This window comes from Macrobrachium rosenbergii, chromosome 5 (genome assembly GCF_040412425.1).
Source record: "Macrobrachium rosenbergii isolate ZJJX-2024 chromosome 5, ASM4041242v1, whole genome shotgun sequence".
Taxonomy (NCBI): Eukaryota; Metazoa; Arthropoda; class Malacostraca; order Decapoda; family Palaemonidae; genus Macrobrachium; species Macrobrachium rosenbergii.
Genome location: NC_089745.1, coordinates 20,754,111 through 20,781,824, shown reverse-complemented (window position 1 = coordinate 20,781,824; position 27,714 = coordinate 20,754,111). Strand labels below are relative to the sequence as shown.

General features: G+C 36.5%; 1 protein-coding gene across 2 annotated transcripts in view; it reads right to left on the bottom strand.

Moving 5' to 3' along the window:
* Nucleotides 1-26,533, bottom strand: part of egh (beta-1,4-mannosyltransferase egh) — a 126,455-nt gene extending 99,922 nt beyond the window's left edge. The window contains exon 1 of one of the 2 annotated variants that reach the window (XM_067103769.1): nucleotides 26,445-26,533. The gene's annotated coding sequence lies outside the window, so the exon portion shown is untranslated. Of the gene's footprint in view, nucleotides 1-26,212 lie in introns of both variants that reach the window. The other variant, XM_067103770.1, reaches the window with a different exon arrangement.
* Nucleotides 26,534-27,714: the final 1,181 nt, after the last annotated feature.

Below are 27,714 nucleotides of genomic sequence, written 5' to 3'. Positions count from 1 at the left end.
AACCAACTTACCTTCTCTCTTATTTTACCACCATCCATTACTTTTACTCTTTCTGTTACCTCCCTTCGCATTAAACCAACTACCACAGTCAAGACTTTCAACTTCATCAAACCCACTCATGTACAAATTCACTCTCCAGGAGCATTCACTTTCACCCTCACTTTTCGATTCTTGAACCATCTACACTCCATTACAGTTTTTCCATTCCTTACTCAATCTTACCCACACAATCATATTGACTAAACATTTGTACTATTTCCACTATTTCCGCATTCACATTGATATCATAAGCTCTACCCCTTTCCCAGCTTTGGACGTCCCAGCGCAAGCGAACACAAACACAAGCGCGCGCGCGCGCGCAGTTCTGTCACACACTTTTCATCTTTCTTAGCTTCAACAAATTAACTAATATGTATTTCTTCTCTCCACCACATCCTCACAAATTTAAGATACCAAACCTTAGCATTTTGTTTTTAAGCTATTTTTTTTCTTTTTGCAATTATAGTTCAGTCTATGGGGCAACAAATCCCACACTCCCATTAATTTTGTAACTTTCAAACCAATTGAGCAGCAAGAATGCTTTTATTTTCCTATCCCGGAATCTCACAGTACCTGAAAGCGTGGTGCCACTGTTCTCAAAAGAGGATCTGCTGCCATTCAGAGGCAGCTTCCTCCAATCAAAGGTTATGCAACGATTCACCATGTGTTCTTCTCCCTTCAGTAAATGGCATCTATATTCGAGACCACTGGCTCTTCCTAGGGTAGCAATTTCCGGAGTTTTACCGCTTACTGCCACCGTGGTAGCAGTCCACTGTAAACTGACTGGCCTTATACTTATGCTTGCAACTGGCTTAAGCAGAGCAGCTCACCCGCCATTTAGGGACATTTCCTCCCAAAAAGGGGTTCACAGCCTCCCACCAGGTGTTCCTTGACCTTGGAACTCAGAGCATTTTAAAGCCAAATCACTGGCACTTCCTTGGACAGCAGTGTCTTGATGTTACCGGTTTGCCACTACAGTAGCCAACAGCTGTAATTGACGGACATGAAATTTTAAGTATGTGTATATACATGTATAGGTGACCTTGCTGGCGGGAGAGAGCATTACAGTAAAAACAAACGGGTACACTGACAAAGATAATCTCTATCTCTATGTGCAAAGAAACCGCACACGTTCGAACAGCGCCTTAGCGAAGACCACAAAAAAACCTGCCAACCACAAAAAAAAAAAACACACACACACACACACAATCGCATCTGGTGCTCGCTTTTATCAAGGTCGCCAACAAAACAAACAACCACACGCACGTTTATGCACGGCACACGGCCGCACTTCATAAAAAGCGCATGCTGAAAGTAAACTTTTACTTAATACTCATTTCTTTCAGTACTCAAGGCTTACTATAACATTACTGCACGTTAGTTATCCGAGGAGTTAAAAGCAGGAAATTTAAGAAATTCCCTGTATTTGTCAAAATATGGAAACAATTTAATGGGGACAGGTCACGACCTCTACTTCTAAACGGGATATACCACCATGATGGCGATGGCTTAAACGTGAAGTTTATAATCTCAGGAAGGTATGCGGCCGTGACCTTTGGCCAGGATGCCTCCGTCAGTGTCTCTGTAGGACCTTCGTTTTGTATCAGTACCCTCCTCTTGTCCTCTTCATCGTGCCTGTACGGGATCATGCAGCCATACGAAGATAAGAGATTTCATCTAGCTACGTTTTCTCTCTGTGAGAAAAATAAAAACTATAACCGATAATTGAAAGAAGTAAATAGTCGATAAAGCTCCTCCAAATAATCCTGGATGATAAGGGTCAGTTGTAGTTTTTAATCAAACTCACTCATTAATTAACATTCACAAGTTAAAGATATCAAGCCCTATTTTCGTTATATAAAATGTGCAACCATTCGTCTTGAGTCTGACAGACCATCACTGTTTGCTAAGCAAGGTTCATAATCTGACTTGTAACCAGTCTTTACAATCTTAATCAACTGTGTGTGTGTGTGTGTGTGTGTGTGTGTGTGTGTGTGTGTGTGTGTGTGTGTGTGTGTGTGTGTGTGTGAGAGAGAGAGAGAGAGAGAGAGAGAGAGAGAGAGAGAGAGAGAGAGAGAGAGAGAGAGAGTCGTCTTGAGTTCACATGCCCAATCCTCATAGTCATTCACCCACACAAGATTCTCTCACACGTACAAAATAGGCTCTAGTTTAGACTCTCCATTTAGGGATTAAGAACGGGTTACTTTAGTTGGCAGTCCTTTTGAAATTCATCAGGATTTGTGGAAATATAAAAAATAAAAATATGGATTCCATGATAAAATAAAATTACTTAAAAAATGGAAAATTTTTAACATAAAATCACTAAACAAAGCAAAACTAAAAGGCCACTGTAGATAGTGGTACAACGTTCGTTGTGTATAGGTCACACTTCAAACACGCCTACGTTGCTACGTTATTACTGTTCACAAAATTGAGTTATGTATATCTGCAAAAATAAAAAGGCGGTCCTTAGGAAATAAAAGTTAAGGCCTACAGATTTTTCTAACAAGGACAAAGTTATATCGGATCTCTACAATAAATAACGCCATACAACACAAAAAAGAAAAGCATACACAATGAAAAAGCGCGTAGGTCATATGTATGTGTATATAAATATATATAATTATATATATATATATATATATATATATATATATATATATATATATATATATATATTATATATACACACACATTATATATATATATATATATATATATATATATATATATATATATATATATATATATATATATATATATATATATATATATATATATATATATATATTCAGGTATTTACAAACTGAATACCATCGCATGGAAAGGCAGTCTATTTCCCAATTCAGAAATAACAAACACATATCTCAATTTCAGTTCTACTGAGACTGCCTCGACGAGGTAATCCCCAACGCAAATACAAAGAGAGGTTAACGAGAAATTTTAAATTTCGTGCAATACCTGGTAAAGCAAGCGATCTTACCACTGGATTAGAATATAGCAAGCATGCGCGTACATTCATACATACAGACACTAAACACACACACACACACATACACACACACATATAAATCAATTTTGCTCTCATATTCTTTACCGTGAAATAAAGCGTTCAGAGATGGTAAAGACGGTTCAGACTGGAGTAACGACAGAAACTTGACAAGCTTAAGAAAACGACGAAAGGGAGATGGAGAAGGCTTGGACACGTCCTAAACTGGGCTCCAGTAGGCACCAGAAGAGACGGAAAGACCCACACATATTTGAATAAGAACTATGAACAGGGAGGTTGGAGAAGAATGCAGACTTGTAGAAAACAAAGCGCAAGAATGATACGAATGGCGGAATTTTACACACACGCACTTTGCATCACGCGTGTTCAAGGAGATGACACACACATATAGATGTATGTATGTATATATATATATATATATATATATATATATATATATATATATATATATATATATATATATATATATATATATATATATATATATATATAAATAATTATATATAAGTCGTTGTGATGTGTAAGTATGTGTAAGTGTGTGTGTGGATGGATACAGAGCTAAGTGAGCGAGCCATGCAAGATCATTAAAGCATGGATACTTGGCTATAGCCAGTTTCATAGGTATCGGTTGAATAAACGCCTGGTCAGAACGTCGAGTGTTGGGGTGCAGGTGTGACCATGGTAACTACCGAGATGGGGGTAATGTTTACACCCCACTAACCCCCACACACAACATCAATTTCTATTACAAGGAGACCTCTGTCGCTCATGCAGCGAGAGGCATGTACTGCACTTGGTTATTCGAGCGAGTTTAGCAATGTACAGAATAAAAGCATTCTACAGGAGCGTAACTGAAGAAAATTCCTCTCTGCGAGATTCTAATCAACATAAAAGATCTTCCTTTTTATCATCACATTAAAGATAACTAATGCCTCATTCTGGCCCTATTCTCTTCCCCTCTTGGCAAAACACTTCTATACGTACAAAAGACATTTTTACTGTATTTAATAAAGCCTTCTTCTGGGAAGGATCGCCAATTCGAATATGTCTGTAAAGCAAAAGGCTGCGTGTCTGTGTGAGCAAAAGAGAAACTGACGTAACTGTCTTAATAATGAACTCTTGTGAAGCTAAAAGAATGCAAAGCGAGCAGCCATTGGAGAAGCCACGTTAATCGCTTAATATCACAGATGACTGACATAAGTGTACCATCCGGGCCTCAATGAATGTTATACCTGCAATGCCAGCGGATATTAAAAGGCAGATTCTTCATTTTAATCAAATGAAACATCCTTTGAGAGTATTCGTCTGCTTCCTTCTTCGTTATATAAAAATAATAATGATAATTGTTAGAATGTACGAAGAGATTACCGAGGCAATTCTTCATCGTGGAAGTGCGTGGGTGCTGGCTGTGAATTAGAGCAAATGGGAAGAGGAAGCTGCTGGGATGAACAGTCTGGGTAGTTTGTGTAGTCAAGAGGCTGAAAGGATCAGCGATGCTTGGAATGAAAAGTGCGTAGGTCAAGTGTTTTCACATTGTTACGCAACGGATGGCTCAGGAATGCCAGTCAAAAAGATGAACAATTTGCAAGTACTAAGAGGAGAGAGAGAGAGAGAGAGAGAGAGAGAGAGAGAGAGAGAGAGAGAGAGAGAGAGAGAGAGAGAGAGAGAGAGAGAGTTAAAATGGTAGAATCTTCAGCTAATGTATTATAACTAAAGAACCTCAATCAACAAGAAGTGGAAAGACAAGAGAGCTGAATGGTGCAGCATAAGCCAGGGGTCAATATAACAAAGGTGAATGTATCTAATTTAAAACAACAACAACAACAACAACAACAAAAAAAAAACAACAATAATAATAATAATAATAATAATAATAATAATAATAATAATAATAATAATAATAATAATGGTGAAGAAATCCACAATGGTGTAAGTATAAATATATATTAAAAATATATATATATAACGTTTTGTATATATTTTTAACATATATTTACTCTTACACCATTGTTGAATTATTCACCATTTCAGTGACTCATGCGATTATGAAATTTTTATAATAATAATAATAATAATAATAATAATAATAATTATAATAATAAATGATGACCAGTCAGTCAACCTGACTAAAAATTAAGCCTCCGGGTTTCAATGGAAAAGTATAAAGCACACGTGAAAATAAAGGCATAAGAGAAAAACATTTACATTGCAGTCCGATGTCTAGTTATCCCGTAAGTTCAATTATACCAAGCAAATTCTTTATCCTTTTTTTGACGCAGCCGTTTCCTAAAATGAAACGAGCTTTGGTAACTTCACACTGACTTATGATAATGAAAATTTTTCTTAACTTCATATCAACATCTGTTATTTATTCATCCATAAGTGAAGACGATACTAAGCAGCACTGATACTGTGTCATGATAAACTGGCAATGTTGGTGAAATGACTGAACAAAATTCTGAGCAACTGCAACTCTCAAGCCCGCATACAAATAGGGAAGTTTCAAGTAAAAAGGGTTAGCCTAAGCTGCAAAGAAATATATTGGGCCAGCAAAAGCTTATGACAGGTTCAATAGAGAGCACTCTGGAGTTATGAAGGATGTATGGTATGGAGGGTAAGTTGCAGAAAACGATTAAAATTCCCTATGATGGCAGGGAGGCGTGTGTACGAATATGGTGACGGGAATGGATGGAAAGTAAAATTAGATGCAAGGTTGCTAAATAAGAAAATGGGTCGTGTATGGAATAAGGAATGGTTGATGTTTGCTAATGGGGATAGTGAAGTGAACCTAGAGAAATCGTGAGTTTGAAAATGTTAACATGTGGAATAAATACATATATACAGACATTATATATAAATGTGTGTGTGTCTCCGCGCGCAGGCTCGAGCGAAGTAATGAGGGTAAATGGAAACCAGTAAGATATACAATCGATAGTGACAGAATGGAAATCGTTGATTCGCATAGCCTAGGGCCCTAGGTGTTTGGGAGTATAAACAATAGATGATTGTAGGACGAGAGCAGAGGCGAGTTACAGCATAAGTGAAACGACTTGGAATGTCTATGGACGCCAAGGTGGGAAAGCATGAGGGGAAATGAAATGAGAATGTTTAAAAAACAAGTAAAAAATGCGCCGAAGGAACTTCGGCGTAATCGAGTTTTCTGTATAGCGATAATCAAGACCACAAAAAATAGATCTCTCTTTCGGTGGTCTCGGTATAATGCTGTATGAGCCGTGGCCCATAAAACTTTCAGCCACGGCCCGGTGGTGGCATGCCCTATAGCGTTGACAGACGCACGATTATGGGTAATTTTTAACCTTAAATAAAATAAAAACCACTGAGGCACTTTGGTATGTTTGATGACTGGAGGGTGGATAATTAACATATCAATTTGCAGCCCTGTAGCCTTAGTAGTTTTAAAGATCTAAGGGCCGACAGAAAAAGTGCGGACGAATAGACAAAGCCATCTCAATAGTTTTCTTTTACTGAAAACTATAAAGGTTGAATGTGTTGGAATTAATCGCCTGCATAATGTACGTAAATGTTAGAAGAACTGAAAGGATAATCAACTTGGAAATCCGTAGCTCTAAAATGGTTAACGAAAGTGAAACTACGGACCAGAGTACTGAGGTTAGTCACGAGGAAACAGAGAAAGACCTAGAAAGTGCTGCATATATGGAATGATGAAGGTATTGAAATAAGGGCTTAATATCTAGGAAACGAGAGAGGGCATGAAAAATGGAGGTGAACAGCAATGTTTCTTGGGTAACGAGAAGCCTTCTCTGTAGTGCATGAAGCAGCTATTATTGTGGGAGTCTCCTGCAAAACTGGTTCACCTAGGATTCAGCCGTCCAATTATCTACGTTACAATGAACAATGTACTGTTTTCTCTTTTCTCTTGTACCATTCCATCAAAGAAAAAGACAACGCTATATACAATACAAATACACACATACATATTATTACATATATATACTGTATATATATACATATATATATATGTATGTATATATGTATATATATATATATATATATATATATATATATATATATATACTATTATATAAATTATTTTCATATTTTCAGAAGCAAAAAAATTAACCCAAATATTGCAAACAAAGTAAAACAAGTATTAAAGACCTATATATAATACTACATAAGCGAATGCCACAGGAAAATGACCGGCAGAAGTTCAGTGCCAAGCACTTTCACGTGTTTATTTACGCATCTTCGGGGCGCAAAAAAAAGTTTTGTCCCCCGAAGATGCGTGAATAAACACGTGAAAGCGCTTGGCACTGAACTTCTGCCGGTCATTTTCCTGTGGGTATTCGCTTATATACTGAAGTCACATGCATCTACTGTGATTTTTTAAGCATAATATTACATGCTCGTAAAATATCAGTACTGTTTTTGGGGAGTACTACTTATGTATAATAATCTATTGACTAAAATCTTGGACACAAATTAAGAACACTGATGACTACATATGACGGTCCTGGACATACTTCGAGAGCTTTTCAAGCCCCAAATCCCTTTTGCCATTCGTCTACGTAAGCGAATCGCCTTCAATACAAAGAATGACTTTCCCCAGCACCACACATTCAAGTGAGCCTTCGCCGACGGCTGGTGGGGTGTACCTTTTCTATAACTGCAACTTTCATGATCGCTGTACAGTATCATATTGATCTTAGCTACGTTCACGGACGTGGCTGAGCCACAATTTGTAACCATGTAATTCGTAAGTGGTGGTCAATTGAAGTCCCTAAAAAAAAAAAAAAAGCAGGTTGAAGATTAAAAATTAAAAGAAATGTTTCTCAATCATAACCTGACAAATAAATAGGCATTCAAATCGCTCACCTTCAACAAATAGGTCAACTTTATTCATCCCCATTAAAAAAATTCATGACGTTATATGGGGACCCAAAGCACTAGTATATCTTTACACCAAGATATAACTATAGTCTATCTTTTTAAAATCTGAGAATTTCTGATCTTACCCCTTTAAGATCTCAGGATATCCATCCTCCTCCAAATCTTGTTCATTCCTTTACATAAAAAAGGGCACATTTGTTTTTATGAATGATAACACATATCTTAAACAACCGTATAAATGAGACGAACTTTTGCTTACCCTTTAATGAAAACACATCACACATGTCTTTAAAAGAGCTTAAAGGTTTAAAGGTCGCTCATGAGTGGCAGACAGTCATTATGCCGCTGAACTATTTCCTACACATCGAACACAGATACAAGCTTGGGCCTAAGGGAACCCAACAGTGGCTGCTAATAAGTCAAAAGGTAGACGTATGAGAGCTTCAAAATGTTCATCCTCAGCTCAGGTATGGTAATATATAGTTTCAGAATACTGATATGGTGCACTAAACCTTATTCTTTTTGTAACATTCTATATTTTAGGCGTCCATTTACAGTATTACCATAATGATAGCATACTGGAATTGTACAACTAATATATGTTAAATGAGTATCTGAATTATGTATGTGTGTATGTATGTATATATATATATATATAAATAAATATATATATATATATATATATATATATATATATATATATATATATATATATATATATATATATATATATATATATTTATTTATATATATATATATATATAATATATATATATATATATATATATATATATATATATATATATATATATATATATATATATATATATATATATATATATATATATATATATATATATATATATATATATATATATATATATATATATATATATATATATATATATATATATATATATATATATAAAATTCAGATTCTCATTCAACATTTATTGGCTGTACAACTGTAAAACTAATATATGTTAAATGAATATCTGAATTACACACATACACATACACACACACACACACACACACATATATATATATATATATATATATATATATATATATATATATATATATATATATATATATATATATATATATACATTCATTCAACAAATATTAGTAGTACAACGCCGGTATGCTATCATTGTGAAATACTGTAAATGTAAAAGTACAGAACTTTAGAAAAAGAATATGGTTTAGTGTACCACATCAGTATTCTGAAACAAATCCTGTAATCGTGCTAGACTCCGTAAACATGGCGGCACAGTACCTTATTCAGGTCTTCTCCATGTTAATGAAACACGTACGCTACGAAGTCGCGACAGAGCCTCTCTCTCTCTCACACACACACACACACATACACTACCTTCCCAGAAGACTCTGGCCACTGTTTGAGGATATATTCCCAAGTGGAAATCATCTCGAGTGACGCCCATGCCAAAAATGAGCATGTTATCTCAACGGCATCCTTGTGGTCCCCCCTCCCGTCTCCACCCCACTTCCGCTGACCCACACGATGATTTTCAACCAACCCAGTCTCCTCCATGGTCTCCACAACTCCCCTCGCCCCCTCCTTGAAGGCACAGCGCTAACAAAGCGTACCATGTACCTAAATATATACCCTGCTGGAGAGGTAGTTAGGCAATCGGTTACAGAGCATCTGGTACGACACTAAACTGTGCTAAAGGTTCTTTACATTGTCCGTACTAAGGATCCTACCTGAACGGCTTTCTGCCTCTACCTTTCGTCAGTTGTGCTTGGATTCTTGACACCTAACTGTCCAACCCTTTCAACTTGGCCTTCTTCCATTTTCCACTTGTCATTTAAAACCATGACTCACTGTTCCAATTAAACTATCATAATATTACTAACACTGTCAACTTCTGTAAAAGCGGCACTGCAATCGTTTTCCCCTTTTCCAAAAAATTAGGAAAAAGATGGCAGCTTGCTGCTGAAGGCACAATAGGCATTCAGACCGCTCTCCGGAAACAAAAGGAATTCCAACTCAACAAGAACGGATGATCGGCGATGCATTAACCAACAAACATATAAAAGAAGTCAGCAATGAGACGGGCTGACAAGGCCGAAACATTAGAAACTTTGAGTGTTGGTAGAACGGGAAAAATATGAACATAATTAGGTGGCCCTGCAAGGGCGATAAAAAAAAAAGGCTCTTCTCACTCAGGATATAGCTGGAGATTAAAATCACCAAATTACTGGCACAAACAACTGAACAAAACAGAGTTGATTTCCGTTAATCTCTTTCTCTTTCTCTCTCTCTCAAATCAAGAACAAAAATACACAAACCAATCAAATCTAAACAACTCAAGCCTCAAAAGACATAATGGACTTCAGAAGGAAAATTCCTGACCTTCACCGCCAACAATAGCAAACGACGAATGCAGACTACTACTCGTCTAGTAATCGAGCGACTGAAAACACAAAGCGAATACTGCATAATCCCCTTACCCAATATACACACTACCTACAGTCAATAGTCATTTATATTTTAAATGAGACAATAAGACCGCTCCTAAAAAACTAGGTATACATGTACAGAAACTATTAATAAAATGAGAAACGACACACACGAAGAAAGACAAGAAGCAAAGACTGCAGAAAGAGCCAGACTTGTAGCACACGCAGCCAAAGAGCCAAGTCTTCCCTTTCCATGTCGGCCTGTGGCACAGGCTGTCCAGTACCGCCACCTGCAATACAGGCACCGACAAACTTCTGTACAAGTCAAACTCGCGAAAAACTACACAGCCATTATCGTTAGCAAGCGGCAGGCCTTTCATCTTTCCCCCACACACAATGCAGCAGTAAACAGTTTAAACTGATCACGCAAAAATCAAGTTGAAACAATTGACGAGTGCACACGACAACAACAACTGTGTTCCCGATCCAGGACCTGCATGATTCGCAAGAGTGACAAAGCTAAGGGCGCCAAAATTATGCTTCAGGATACAAGGCTGATTGAGGAATCTCTCTCTCTCTCTCTCACCACAGCAATCGGAAATGACTCCAGCTCCTCATTACAGAAACACAATGGGAAACGTGCACGTATTTCCAAGAACAGAATGTGCTGGGCTAATAAAGGCGACGGAGAAAGGTGTGCACTCATCGTACAAGTGTGCAGTTCCTGTCTATTTACTTAACAACACATAAGCAATTCTCTCTCTCTCCCTCTCGCCCAAACATGAGCATTCGAGTAAATAATCTTTGGGTATGTTTCTTCACGAGTTCTTATAAGAATACTGATAACTGTAATATAAAATGCGGTTCTAGAATAATTAACATTACTTACATATACGGTGGGTATGTGAGTTTTATTAGGCCTATACTTATATTCCACAGAAACGTGGTCTTCCGTCATTACAATACCGTTCCCCCCCACCCCCGCCCCCGCATCGCGCCGGAGTAAGCTTAATATGAAGCCTGCCATCCCCTCCCAAAGGGAGAGAGAGAGAGAGAGAGAGAGAGAGAGAGAGAGAGAGAGAGAGAGAAAGCTGCTTGGCATTCCCGACAGCTTAAACGCTAAACACTGTACACTGGACCAAGAGCACAAACAGTCCACTTGTTATGGTGCAAGACAATCGATAAAGGGCGACCAACATGCAAGCTTCATCTTCGTTCAATGAGATGTTTGCATGCTCTGCTGATCCTGCAGCAGGAGGAGGAGGTCGACGGCGCTGGGTCCAGTTTCCCCTTCCCCCGCAGACAGACTTCTTCCTTCGCCATGAAGCCGCAAGGCAGCAACTCAAGTGACAACAAGTCCACGGGGATTTGCTATACATTGAGGATAAAGTCGAAGAGCAAACAATTTCTAATGACAATTCATCAATCATCATGAAATTCAAATACAGACTTTACAAATTCTAACCTGGAATGACCTGTTCCACTGCCGCCATTTCCACGAAGAGATGTTCTTTTCAACATGAAAGCCCAGCCTTGAAATTTCAGCCTTATTACTTTATGTATTACACGTCGCGCAGAAGGAGCCACTGTGGATTACAAATTGTGTCCAGTCAACCAAATATACTTTAAATTCATGTCTGAATTGAGACTTTATTTTACTACTAATCAATTAAACCGGAATACCTTCTGCGCTTACATACAACTTTAACATAAAACCTTCATTACCAAAGTGGTCTGCGTTCCAGATGTGCTGTTTACAGCACGTCTGACAGTAAAACAATATCGTTGTCAACAAAGCTAAATCTGTGGCCGAAAGTATACATTAATTCCTAAACAACGCCTCTTGCGTTCCAGACAAAACAGAAATGCTTATGGTCTCACATTCCAAGCTTCACAAGTTCATACGAGCCCTTTCAAGTAATGTCTGATAACAGGCAATCCAAATTTAAACACGTTCCTAGGTGATTCCTCTGTAATTTTTCCATACCGAATATTGAAAATAATACTGGGTACCTTTAAGCATTCTGAACTGCTAAATGATCTTTGCCTCTGCCATTCGAAATTTCCAGATTGGAATTCAAAACTTTTTACATACGTGAACAGAAGAAAATGGGGAACATTCATACGCAAGGACAATGAAAAAAGACCCCAAAACATTCTGTTCCGAGTGAGAATAAGGAAGAGCCTCGGGCTCCTGCACGCACAATTATCGACACAAGTGAAGGCCATTAATGAAATCGCGACAGAAAAACCGTACACACCGCTCCAGCAATACAGCCAATAATTCACGTCATTGAAGGTTATAACAACGGCCATTTCAATTCGATACCACATAAACAGGCAAAAAAGCATAGCAATTGCACATTCTTGCGCGACGAAATCATTGACTGGCTTTATGGCAGACTGATGTTACGACAACAAAGGTCACGGACGCAGAAAATTAATATTTGCTACAGATACAGAAAAATGTAGAGAATATGTTCCGAAAGAGAACCAAATACATGTAATATCCACTCATAGCTTTACAAGTGAACTACTTCATTTCAATACACAGGTCACTACACTGACAAAATCTTAGCGCACGAACACACGCTCACACTAAGAGAGAGAGAGAGAGAGAGAGAGAGAGAGAGAGAGAGAGAGAGAGAGAGAGAGAGAGAGAGAGAGAGAACACCCGTGTGCGTGTATGCTACGAGCCCTACCTTTCCGTGGGTGTTTAGACCTCCCCAGAACTCTTATTTAAACAAGCCGAAATAGGCGCTGCAACCTTGAAATATTTGGCCTCGACCGTGCGTGTACCTATAGAGAGAAGGGGCTCCCTATCCGAAGTAGGCTATACACTGCGTTGCTAAGTGTTACATAAACAGCATCAAGAACTCTCAAAAAGCTACCACTGTCCAAACAGCGTGCCTCAAAAAAAAAAAAAAAAAAAAAAATCGCATTCTGACGAGAAATATATATATATATATATATATATATATATATATATATATATATATATATATATATATATATATATATAAAATCTGCCCCCACGAAACTGGGAGGGCGTTGTTTGCAGATGACTCAAGAACTACGGAACAGCATTTGAAAACCATTCTGATATGTTCATTGGTCTCAAGATGCTGTCTTTCTTTTGGGGGGAAATGCTGCAATAATAATTCAAGGCCAGCTTCATGCTGTGGTATCCTTTTCATACAGACAGATATAAATGTAACTGCCTGATATTACTAAATGTGATTTTGAAGGTCAAAAGCAAGATCACAGAGTGTATATTTTACATATAATTATATATATATATATATATATATATATATATATATATATATATATATATACACGTGTGTCGGAAGGAGAGAGAGAGAGAGAGAGAGAGAGAGAGAGAGAGAGAGAGAGAGAGAGAGAGAGAGGACGTAAATCTGAAACTGGTCGTCGTAATTAATCAGTTATAAAATAGGATAAACTCTTGCATGAATTAGGGCAAGTTTATCCATCTCAGTGATTGGTCTTGGAGAAGACACACCACTTAACGAATCTTATGCATACTGATAAGATTTAAGTTAACACCTTGGATTTCAAGGGAAAGTACCTACAGTACTTGTTTCCAAAAATTAGGTGACTTTTCCTATTAAAGAGAGCAATTTGTCCTCTGGGGTATCAATTATACCCTGCAACCAAGCTTTGACAATACAAAGTAATAAACTAATGTACACAAATAACTTGACCCCACTAGATTTCACAAACTCTACGGGCCACAATAATTCCAGTAAAGACTCTTTCCTTAATTAAATCTGATTTTCCCTTTCGAATCTGATAGTATGCATAAAGATCTAGATCTGTACGATTTCCCAGCGTAGATAAGCTGAATTCTATCTAATTACTCCCCCTCCGCCATTTCGTAATGTCAATGCTTATCGCCACGACCCCCTAAAAGAAAGAATAAATGAAAAACTTTTATGACTACCGGGCCTTACATCCACGATATACGAGGAAATACCACTCCCCAACATTAACGCATCCTCTAATCGTTGCACCAATCGTAGCAGAGGAGTGGCCTTAAAGAGAATGACATTATCAAATATTCAGCGGGCAGACATAAAGTACCGAAGTTAACGGAGGTTACCGCATTGAGGGGGCACACCGGCGGAAGAGACCACCACCCACGCATTCATTTTACGACAAAAATCATCAATGGAGCTCACCAGCAACAATTCCCCCAAGAACCTACAACATACCACTGAAAACACTGCTACCCACAGGCACAGGATTAACTATAGATTAACGGAGGCAAGATACAATAAAGATGCAGAAAAGGGACTTAGCCTATCTATAACACAAGGCACTCGGACTAATCAGTAAGTTATTGTGATGCGTGTTGGAGACAATAAAATATAAAAATTTGAAGGCATTCAAGAAGAAATTGAAGGCATTACTATTGAAAAATTATGACAATAATTAATTCAACTACTAAAAATTTTAGTTGACAAATGAGGCCCATTTCACACTGAATGAGAAACCCCTCAACCAACCAAAAAAAAAAAAAAAAACAACACACACACACAACCAAAGTGAGGATAACAGAACACCATTTTCCTCTTTTTCTTCCCTAAACGTACGATACCTTACACGCAGGATGGCATGACTATAGTGTCTGTTAGTGTAATATACAGTAGGTGCAAAGGTATGCAGGCCAATTTCTTGGGATACTTATCAATCATCAACAAACTATATTGCATGGTAAGAGTAAATTGGCCTGTCTTACACACACACACACACACACACACATACATGCACACACACATACATATATACAGTATATAGTATATATAATAATGTCATATATATAATAATGTCTCCTATATAGTGTGGTAGGAAGGATACATGCCTACCAAGAGGAGCTGCATTCAATTCCAGACCACAGACAACTGGATTTGGAAGTAGTCCACTAAAATCCCAAGTTCTGTACAGCAAACAATGGATTTGTGTACCCAGTACTTAATCAACTGTGTTGGGTCAAACACTGATGGAGTAGCATATGGGGGGTGAGTTTGTAACTTGTGGCTAATTCTGAATTTTTTTCATGTACACCATGGCATTTTTTGTACATACAAATATTGTTTAATATCCAATTCACTGTATCTCGGGAATAACTTACACTCCAGGGGAATTTTAACTGATAAGCATTTCATCACTAGTGGGATTTAGAAACAATGATGTACAATACTTTCGACCACTGACCCATCAATAGAGGTGTGATGAAGTTGATAAAGATTCTGCTGTACATATGCCTTTCGAATTAAAGTTTTTTTTTACTCAGAATTTATATCAATCCACCTCCAACATGATGCTAATTATGAATCTTTGTCACATACACGGTACAGATTAATACACTCCCAATAGCCTACACTAATTCTCTCCTACAATCTAGCTGACACACATGTTCATTCACTGTTTCTTCTACTGCTTTCATCTTCACCCAAACTGATTACAGAACAAACAACTTAATGCTGTTCTACAGATAATTAGAAAATGTACCCTCCGACAACATTAATAAATCACTCTATTCAATGGACAAAACTGCAAGGACCATCTCTTTTCCACAACAAAAAAATTCACCTTACCCATACCACGTCCATGCACTTTTACAATAATTTCATTGAATTTTCAAATACCTAATTCTCTAAAATATATCCATATTACTATATATTTCTCGAGTGTGCCAAAGCACAATATACTCAAAACCCCCAAAGCTAGAAATCTTTCTCTGCTTTTCTGGCACTGAAATACAACTACATAGTGCTTAAAACTAAATGGCTACATAACGACTGCTAATGACTTCATCGAGGTTCTTTAGAATTTAGAGGGCTCTTCCTCCCCATAGAGCCAAAAACATTTTACAGCGCGCTGATACTCAAATCAACCATAACTTTGCAAACCAGAAATGAAGTACGAAATACAGCGTAGCCAAATGCCTAATCTAATTTGGGTACTCTGTGATTTACTTTGAAAAGGTTACATGATAAATCATACTACCTTAGAAAACCTAACAACTACCTAGAATATTTTTTGGTAATTTCACTTACGAGTACTATTCAAAATCAAGAAAGGGAGGGATAATCATAAAATAAGGGAGGGTATACCTAAAATATGGTTTATCTTTTTATCTAGATATTCACATGAACATGAACATCATGCCAGACCACATCTAAACGAACAAAACTAACATGAAATATAGTCATAAAAAAGTCATACCATTAATTACACAAGCTTTGTGAGTCAATTCTTATCATCATCGCAGAACTTCAGCTTGGTAACAAATGATGCTAAATTTCAACAACTAACACTTAATGCAAGAATTGTTTCCTTTTCAAGAAAGAAAGAAAGAAAAAAAAAGGATACAAATCAAAGAGTTACTTGTAAATTGCACTAACATATTCTCTTTGCCAAGTATCCAGATGAGCAACTACTGTCCTGTCAGGGCACTGCATAGGTATCTGAAAAGGACTTGACACCATGACCTGGGTGCCAAAGACTTTTTGTTAGCATAGGCCGGAACAAAACAGAAATGTCCAAGAATAGACATACCTACACCTCCTCATCAGTTTCTACTGCCAATACTGTGCATGCAAGAGCACACAACATTGGAGGACTAGACTCCTTGGCATTCAAGAAGAACTTATCTGTTCATAGGATTTTGAATGCAAGTTCTATACATTCACACATTCATCTATGGAAATCAATGGTTCTCATAACCAAGCCCTTTTCCTAAAAAAATTTCTTCTTTTCAGCCCCCTACGTTAATATTTAAATCAGTAATCAGAATCACCTTTCCTCATTTCCAAACCCCGCCAAGCAGATACTCTCTCCCAAACTCTTTTCCTTTCATACTTTTCTGCTAATATGACTTAAAACTCCCATCAAAATCTTTTCTCTTGCCATACCCAACATACCCATACAACCTTTGGGCTAGTACATTTGTACTCTTTCCCAAGTCCCCACAGTTTTCTATAAACTACAAGTCAACTGAAACTGACAACTACTGCAGTGGCAAAAAGTACTACTGACTGGACACTGATCTCTAGGAGAACCTACAGCAAGGGATCCTAATACAGTATAGTACAGCATACTGTATGTGTGGTTCTGGATGCCAGTAAGGGAGGAAATACCCCTAAATGGGTTCATAAATGGCTGATGAATCTTTTATCCTGAAGCCAACAGCAACCACATTACAGTATACTGTGTATACTCTGGTATCGAGCACTTGTGAGAAATTGGAGGAAAAAATACTGAATGATATATTTACCATGCAATGTCAAATCTCCACCCTAAGCAATCCTACTCAAACCTTAGCCTAACCTTACAATATACCTAGCCTACCCTATGCAAAACTACTGTCAGTAAGACCTAAATAATTCAGAGCTGCAAGAGCAAAATTGCACTGCAGCTCTACAGTAAAGTCCAATAAACACATATTCTACTTGAAGTACACATTAATACTGCACTACATATATGAGGGAAAATGTCTCAGTCAAAATTGTCATGATACTCATACTCAATGGCCCTATATGATCAAGGATACCACAAAACTAATCAAAGTTTGTACAGAGTACTGTCAAGTATTAACCAATATCCAACACTATATAAAAAAGGAAAATAATGATAAACACCAAACACTTCTAATATGAAAGAATAAATAACATTATTGATATTACCATGATCATAGCAACTATCTTGTTGCCAGAAGTGTTGAAATTTGCATCAAGTTTCCCACAGAACATAAGTAAAGCTTTTACTTAATCAGCATGACCGGATGGATTGTGGTTTTTCAATGAATGCTGGTCTGGAAAATTGGCTAGTAGTGCCTCAATAGGACCTGCTTCTTGGTGAGACTGGTATAACAACATTTTGGACAGTTGATGAGGTGGGACTGTCAAGTTATGATCATAGTGAGTCATATAGGGGCTGGTTGAAATAAAACATATTTATGCATAAAATCAGTCTTTCTTAATAAGGGTTACACAACCGGAACAACTGACTCAGCCAATACACTGGTTAATCTGGCAAACGTTGGCAACTAATCACATTTTATCTCATTACTCTGGATGTGGATTAACCTGATTTGGGATTGTTACATGGTCACCTAAAATCAGTAGGGACGGAAGTTTGATGTGGTCAGACCATTTCATAGATGTCTTATGGTACCTGTTGTGTAATGCCTCGCAACAGACAGCAAATGTACCACACTATTTCAAAGTGAGGCTGATAATATCCTGGAAGGACGAAAATGAAATTCTTAATGAGTCTGCCAAAAGAGACATTACCATAAAAAACTGATGACTGGATCTGATAAATTCCCGTTATGTATCTTAGCAGTTTTTACACCCTTCCTGGCATGAAATAAACTAACCACTGATGGAAAGATGATGATGTACTCCAGACTGAAAAGAACTGACATGTCTCAAGAGAGATGAATTATCAGCCCCAGTCAGGTGCCACTTGTTTAGGATGGCTTGTGTGACATATGTACAACGCAGAACCAGTACAGTAGTAGACATATTGCATCCCATGTGGTTCTCTTGACCACCCTGTGTCAGGATGTAATTCAAAACTGAAATTATTCTTTACAACTTTTAGGGTCATTAAAAATTGATTACTGCAGTAATTTCTTCAGCAGTTATCTCTAAAAAAAAAAAAAAAAAACATGATTATTAACTCCCAGCAGTAAAATGAACCAACATGTGTCATGAACTACTTATTATACACAACTAAATTGTATATACTATATTAAAATTCAACTGGCAAAGCAAATATAGCCTACATGCTAAAATAAACAAGCAGACTAGCAATTTAACTAGTATTAATACTTTATATCAAAGATTACCTGTAATTCACTGATGACTTTTGTCAGAAATAATGTCAAAAAGGCACAAATGCCCAAATATAGCTTTTCTGTAAGAAAAGAAACAAATACGTGTATCCAAAATTTTTTACAGGGAATCCCTCCCTATGTGGTGCCTCCAAAACCAAAATAAGGAACCAAGAACAACAAGAATGCACCAGAGATAAATATAACAAAGAAATGATCAACTCAGTTAACAAAGTTGAAATTTCAGAAATGTATATATGTTGATGCAAAGTCTGATGTAGCCTATATCCTAAAACAGCCAAGTCAACCAGTTCTCAAAAGCAAAACATACAGCACTATTAATAAGAAAGGCATTGTTCCTTTCTTTTTCCAAAATCACCAAGCACTTGGAGGTACCTTATACTGTATTCCTAAAATTACCATGTACCTGGAGGTAAGTGCACTCTGAAACATTGCTGACAATGAATATGGTCATGCACTCATATTAGAAAACAAGTATTCCAAGTTTCATTAAATTAATGATGACAATAAGAAACCCTGAAAGAAACTATCAAATATAAATATTTTTCAGCAAAATAGGATAACAGCTTTCCTAACTGTTATTCAAAAATCTGACATGATAAAAATATCCTTCAAGAAACTAAGTAAAAGTTAAACTACAACCAAAAAAAAAAAGTAACAGCAGTTCAAAGCAAATTATTTTTTACAACACCTACTGTATGGTAATATGCGAGTAACTAACACAATGCAAACAAAAATTAACGGAAGTTTGCATGTACACTACTAATTCAAAAGAAAATACCCAACAGCATGTAAAATGCATCCACAATACATTTTTCATTAATTGTGCTGCATTATTACATTACATTATGTCTCATGTTCTATTTTCAAGTTGCTAAAAGAGGTGAATTTTATCACAATTTGTGCAATTGTAACTGTATATATCCCACAAAAATTTTTAATTTCAATTACTGCGTATCTTAATAAGACTACTTTTTGTACCACTGCTTACAGCAATTTGTGCAATTGTAATTGTGTATCTCCCACAAAAATTTTTTAATTGCAATTACTGCGAATCTTAATAAGACTACTTTCTGTACCACTGCTTACAGCCCTGCAGTACTGAGCACTGATACATCAGCTGACTGGCATTACAGTATATTCTAAACTTCAGGTTGTCATTGTCAAATTATAATCATATGTCAAATTACAATCACATGCCTAAGGATAAGACCAACAAAAATTAGCAAAATATACAATTGGGGAAAAACCATTTTAAAGGCAATACCATTTCAGCTTGTGCGTAAAAAACTGTAGGCAGCACATTAAAAAAATAAAATCTTGTCAACTTCAAGAGAATAATTCTTATTTTCAAGAAGCCAGTCCTCTAAATAAACGCTATGCTAATAAATTCCTCCATTACTGGCTTCAAAGCAGCTTTTGGCTTTGCATCCCTTCATAACAAGCTCGCCTGTGGACTATGACAGTGATACAATGGCCTGGCCTACTAGCCAAATTACCAGAGATGAGCTAACATTTTTGTGGCTTTGTTGAGCACAACCAGCTCAAGGTGCCACCGAGTGTGCTTTGATCTGAGGTGCCACAGACCCAGAGATGGTAATATGGGTATATGCTAAATATCCTGGAAGCAGAATTTCCATCAGCTGATGATGAGGACACTTCGAAGGAGCATAGTTTTATGGTGCTTATCATGGCAAGAGATCTGGTGAATGTTCAACAGCAATTCATGAGGGCAAGATTAAGTTCACACTGATGACTAACTGACAGTTTCCTTAAAGCAACAGAATCAGGGGAGGTCGACTACGAGGGCTTCACACTAGGATGTTGTACATAGGGAGGAAAATGTTCTCCTGGATGAGAACATAAGCAACTGGCTAAAGGCTGTTGCAGGAGACCAGATACTAACTCTTTGTTCCCAAGGTGCAAACTGCCAACACACTAAGGCCAAATGACGCGATGACATTTGCATTCACAATAATGTAATGCGAGGTCTCATGAAACCAACTCCAATCTCACAGTTTCAAGGATCTGGCAGACTGTACGTGCACGAGCACATACAAACATGTATGCAGCTGGTATTTTTGCCTTTTATCATCCTCTAGCACCCTATCCATATTATCAACACCCAGCTAATCCTGGATCTCCCAATATCCATAAAAGGACAATTTAAAGTCATTTAATTCTAAGACACCAATGATTTGGATGCATTTCTAAAATCAAACTACAACTATACTTCAAGATATTACAGGAGAAAATTAAGAAAAACTACACTTCGAGATATTACAGGAGAAAATTAAGAAAAATTAATTTCAAATTTGAAGATTAAAATACACTAACATCAAACATCAGATACTATTCAGCGGCAAGTGGTAACACTTCATACTCTAAACATACCGACAAATGAGTACTTCAAAACCAAGATAAGATAACATACAAACAAAATCTAGTTTACATCAGTAAATGGAAAAAATAAGGTACTGCATTAAAATGAGCACAACCCTTGATGATAATAAGCCCAATAAGTGCAAACCTTAATATTATCATGAGTTTACAAGAAAAAACTGATTATCATAGACTTTCACAAGCCTGGAAGGTTTTTCTTTAAAGGAAAACTTAATTACATGTATCTCATCTAATCAATCAATGAATTATTTTGAACCTACTGACTGGGCACCATGAAAATGTTGAAGAGGATCACAAAATTTCAAGGGATCCCTCAATATTTATCTGTTACTGTGTAAATCCTATTCCTTCCTATAAAACATTTTTGGGGGACCAGTGGAAAATGTAAAGTTAACTCAAGTAAAAGTCACGGTGGAAAAATAGACTAGATAGCCTAATTAAGATAAAATGCTATGAGCAATAGGTTTTCATAGATTGGCTCTAATCTCTCCCAGGAGTGGATTATTACCTTGATGAGGAATTTCCATGTCTGAAAATTCATGAAAAGCAATATACGCTCTGACACGGGATCTGGAAACAAGATGCCACATGAAGTTAGACGTAAGATCTGCGCAGGGACTGATGAAATTATTTGTGGAACTGCACCTTGGTTCATCCAGCAGGAGATACAAGAACTTGTGTAACTTTTAAATAGGTTCAAGGTTCTTGACTACTAACAAAGCACAAGCAATCTTGGCTCGACTATGGTATACTGTAGTAGAATTGAGAACAAAGCATCTAAAACCAGTTCTAGGACTAGTGTAAACGAGAAGCAACAGTTTCTGGCTTTTATGGATGTATACTGTTGAACCTGCAACCAAGCCCTACTTGACTTTATAAATCATATTTTATAGCAGTCATGTCTCTGCTGGAAGCTAATTGGTTTCACTGCTTCAAGTATAGCATAAGAAAGATCATACACGTGTTAGCATACGAAAGATCATAAGAAAGATCATGCACGTGTTTTCTGTCTTGTGAGATTAGGTCACACTCATTCAAGACATTCTGGTTGGCAGCGGTTAGTTAGATGAGAGAGACCATACTGATCAGCAATAACTTATGACCTAATCAACTTTACCCATACTGTGTGCATGAGCCAGACATCTCTTTGAATATGTGAATATGTAAGGTTTATGACAGTTCAATGAGCTGCTATCCATGTTAGGTCATAAAAGATATGTGAATATGTAAGGTTTATGACAGTTCAATGAACTGCTATCCATGTTAGGTCATAAAAGATAACTCTATGTTTTACAGTTTTCACCCACAGACCAGCTAATGAGGGAACTGTTGATCCTAACAGATACCTACACAAATTCTGTTATTACTGCACTGCTATAAAAAAACTGAGGGATGTATTAGTTTTAGTTTTAATAGATATTTAACTTTCTGAGTAATCTACATCAGTTAATTCCTCAAAAAGGTCATTAACTGGATTTTGAAATTCAAAAATGTAACTACTGCATATACTAGTTACCAGAACTCAAAATTCACTTTAAATAACAGTGAAAACAAAGCAATAAAGTATATCTATGTATAATTCTTTCCCTAAAATGCAAATATGTATAATACAGTGTACTGTATACATCTATGATGGGTACAATACCCAGTATAGCCTGGTAGCTAGGACATTTGGCACTCTAGCAAAATGTCTGGGTTCAATTCCCTGATGAGCAACAACTCTTCAGGCCAAATCTGTTAAGTCCCACAGTTCCTCTGCTGCCTAAACCATGAATTCTTAACATAAGAAGCTGGATAAAAGTGGTGGGTCACATTCAGAGAGAAGGGTATGTGGATGTTAGTTACCTCACCCTGAGACTTGCTGAGGCTAGGGAGGCTAATACCCACCGCAGCAACCATCTTAAAGGGAACAAGGAAATGACAGGATATTCTTAGTGGAACAAACACACACACAATATATATATATATATATATATATATATATATATATATATATATATATATATATATATATATATATATATATATATATATATATATATATAATTCTCCATCGGAGATATTCCTGAGGCAGCGTGAATTTGATATTAAGTGACATTTGTAGCTTCATGATTATATATATATATATATATATATATATATATATATATATATATATATATATATATATATATATATATATATATATATATATATATATATATATATGATGTAAGTAGGCCATGAATTTTATTTCATATTTATTTTGAAGACATCTCATCAATCTGAAACAAAATGTATTTCAGTATTATTTTCTCTTATATTTATTTATTACGACAGATGGCTGACAATATATCACACTGAAGACAGGCTATGTGATCACAGATGAAGTAGCAAGTACCTACACGGGGGGTACCAGAAAGGGTCATGGAAATTTAAATAAATTATCTATGAAGGTGGATATCTGCCTTGCCAAATTTTCACTGTTGACAAAACAAGATTTCATTGGAATAGGATGCAGGAACACAACCAAACAAAAGATGCTAGAACCATAGCAAGGAAGAAGCCATTCACGAATCGACTAAGCTTGATGCTAGGAGATTTTGTGGTTTTGAAGTTAACCCTTTTTTCTCAATTAACTTTCTGAGAACCTGTGTGCATTCAAAAACACTAATGAACACACTCTCAGCTCACTAGCAATCTAAACTCAAATCCTTGGTGATTGTTTAAGGATCGATTAGTCAATTATTTTATGCTGTCTTGCCAAGTTACATATATCAATCAACCCACTTCATCCAAGCTGAATATAGGTGGGCCTATAAGAAACTTTCCAATCTTGAACACTGCATCCAACAAAATTTCGACATTCAGTCAATGGATCAAGGAATGGTGGCAAACTGCAATCAGCATTTGCACAGATGGTAACCCTCAGTAGCAATAAATAATTATGATCTTTTGTTTCTAGATATTTGGAAATGCTAAACATGCCTGAGAGTATGAAGAATATCACAGCAGACCATGAAGATGTCACTAAAAAATTCACTGAAGAATTTTGGAAAAAAATTCTAAAAAAAATATTATTTACCCAAACTTACAGCCTTAAATAGAATATACACTTGCTGAAATGAGGGAGGAAAACTATGGAAATTCCAAAAACTCTTCAATGAGATGCTAACCTGGAAGAATTATAAGAATTAAAATTGAAGAAATTAACAAACTGTTCAGTGAACTATTAGAAAGTGTTGTGGAGAACTGCAGACAGGAAAGAGTATGCGAAATAAGGTGGTGCTGCCAAAGTACCAATTCACAGCAAATGTGCTTTATTGCTACATTGGAAAGAATGTACCACACTGCTGAAAGATATAACTTGACAGATCAATAATGCCAAGAAGCTTTAAATACCTAACAGAACAAAAAAGAAAAAAAAATCAATCCAAAGTAAAGCATGTTCTACAATTGTGAGACCTTTCCCACCTAACCCCCTGTCCTTAACCCTTGATAAAGACTATTGATGAACCATTGTCATGTACAAGTGCACCTAAGGAATCAAGTTCTGATAATGAAATATTTGAGTGAATGTCATGAATTTTTGTTCTTTACACTTTAGTTTACTTGTATTTAATTGTAAGCAATGTATTTTTTCGATATTTTTTTTTTCAAAGGAAACTATGTTTTAGCTTAAACCAAATGCAATGTCACTTTCACACATACATTTCCACAAAATACCATAAAAGAGACGTCAAGTATTTTAAATACTGTATGGTGAAACTAGGAAATAGTAAAGCACCACTGTGCAATGCTTTTTGAAAACACTGAAGAGTACAGTGCAAGATAAAGAACAGAAAGAATCTATTTATGTCAGTGACAACAAGTAACTTGAAATGTCATTACATGTAATGAAGCTGGTTGCACAGAAATAAGGACAGTACAAACATAGAGTAACAATACACAATATAAAATGTCACTTAACAACTATGGTTAATATAAAAATGTTATTTAATAGATATTAATAAATAATACCATGTAATAAAAATGATCACTAAAGATATTGATGATAGAAATCTTGGTCTGTACTGCATGACTTCCATCAAATATTTACAGGTTTTACTGCACGTGTATCACAAGTATCAGCACTGAAAATACAACTTCATTTTAGCTAGAACTAAGCAATATTGACAAACCTTGAAAATCGTTATAAACTATGCTATCTAGGAATAGGAAAATCTAATCAAGATCAGGACAAAATACCTTAGCCTGGTCAACGGTAATTAACGTAGACATGAAAGCAGCCTTCGCAGAGAATGTCTAGACCTAAATGAAATAAATAACGATATCACAATCCACTGGTTCAGTTTTCACTTTATTTCTACTGCCATTCATCCAAAAGTGCGGGCCACACCTAGAGCCTAGCTCTAACCCTCTCTCAAACCTTCCTGTTTCCCCCTTCCCTCTCCCCCACCTCCCCCATTTCCACGAGAACCCGTCAACAAACACAAGTCAATGAGATTTAGCGATCATTTTCGCTTAGAATCCAAACTTGTAAGGTTTCTTCAACACGGATCACACACACAAGTACATAGACCAATCCTTACCTATAGCTTCCGGGCAATTAACGTTAAGAGGATAAGCCCACTTACGGCTCAAAAAATTTTCTTTTAAGGTTTCCCTCTCTTCTGAAAATGCCGGCATTAGCACCCGAAACTGGACACATACCGATGTTTCACCTCACTTTGGAATTCTCAAATGTTCGTTGGTAGAATGTATTCCAATATCAAACAATTCATCGACACATGAGCTAAAGAGACTACAAGATAACAGACTAACCTTAGGACGAAGCACTCGCAATCCTCCTTACACTTTCGAGTCACTTCATATACTGAAGGATTGACGCACGCGCGCCGCTTTGTGGAAAGGAATACGAGCCTAATGTTTACTAATGAATATTTTAACATTTTAATTTTGTTACGATTTTATTAACCTAAACGGTAGTATTATTCCTTGCTTTACTACCTTCTGTTAAAAACAGTAAAGTTGAAAGTAAAATCCGACCGATATATTACTAACTGTAAACTCTGCATTCCTAAATTATTAGTTGTAAATAATTTAAGTTTCTCATTTTTTACTAATATTCATTAACTTTTGAAATGAAATGAAATCCATACTAAAATTTTAAACATAACTGCAGACATATGCAATGCGACAACGATAAAGCTGGACAGATCTCACGCTTGGAACTAAACAAAACATACCTGCAGCAGACATCAATGAAAAGTGTTGCCAAAGATCACGCGAGTCAGCAGAACGAACGTAGGAACCAGATAGGCTGTGTTTGTTTGTTCAGTCTGCAGTCCTCCCTGTGTTTTAATTCGAGCGAATCTGCGTGTGTGTGTATGTGTGTGTGTGTGTGTGAGAGAGAGAGAGAAGGTTTGCGCGCCAACAGTTTTTTGCTCGGATGAAACGTCAAACACTACACGTTTCCCGGCGATTTATCTTTCCCATTTTCAAAATTAACACATGCTTCCGGTTTTAATAGCAGATATCGCTAACAATCACTGCATGCGTTCTGTTGCAATATCAGTGATCCTTATGTCAGGTGAGGCTTTAACATTACAAAACGAACGACAGTGTTCGGGCTTACAACCCAAACCTCCTTTGGTGCCCTGCCCAGTGGTATTTTAATGGTTTGGATATGGGTATGGCTATCTTTAGTATGTTTAATCAACAGAGGAACCAGAGACCTTATTGGTGGGACGCATTGCGTAAACATTATCTTATTAATTAAAACATATTACATGAAACAAGTTTCTAATGAGTATCCTGTTAAGTTTAGTAGAGAAAAAGACAAAATTGTTTGCTTTTTAGGAAACTATTTTTTAGTGGTACCCGAAATAGAATGTTGTCGGAGTAAATTAAAATGGGACACCACCAAGCCGGTTGAGGTCACTCAACCCTAAAACAATTTGTTCACTTTTCAGTATATTTTCTGTACGTAACTTTTGTATAATTAAGTACTGTAAACAAAAAAAAAATAATAACAGCACGCTCTTGGTTAACCGCAGCAATAAATCGATGGTTAAAACGATAACAATTTATG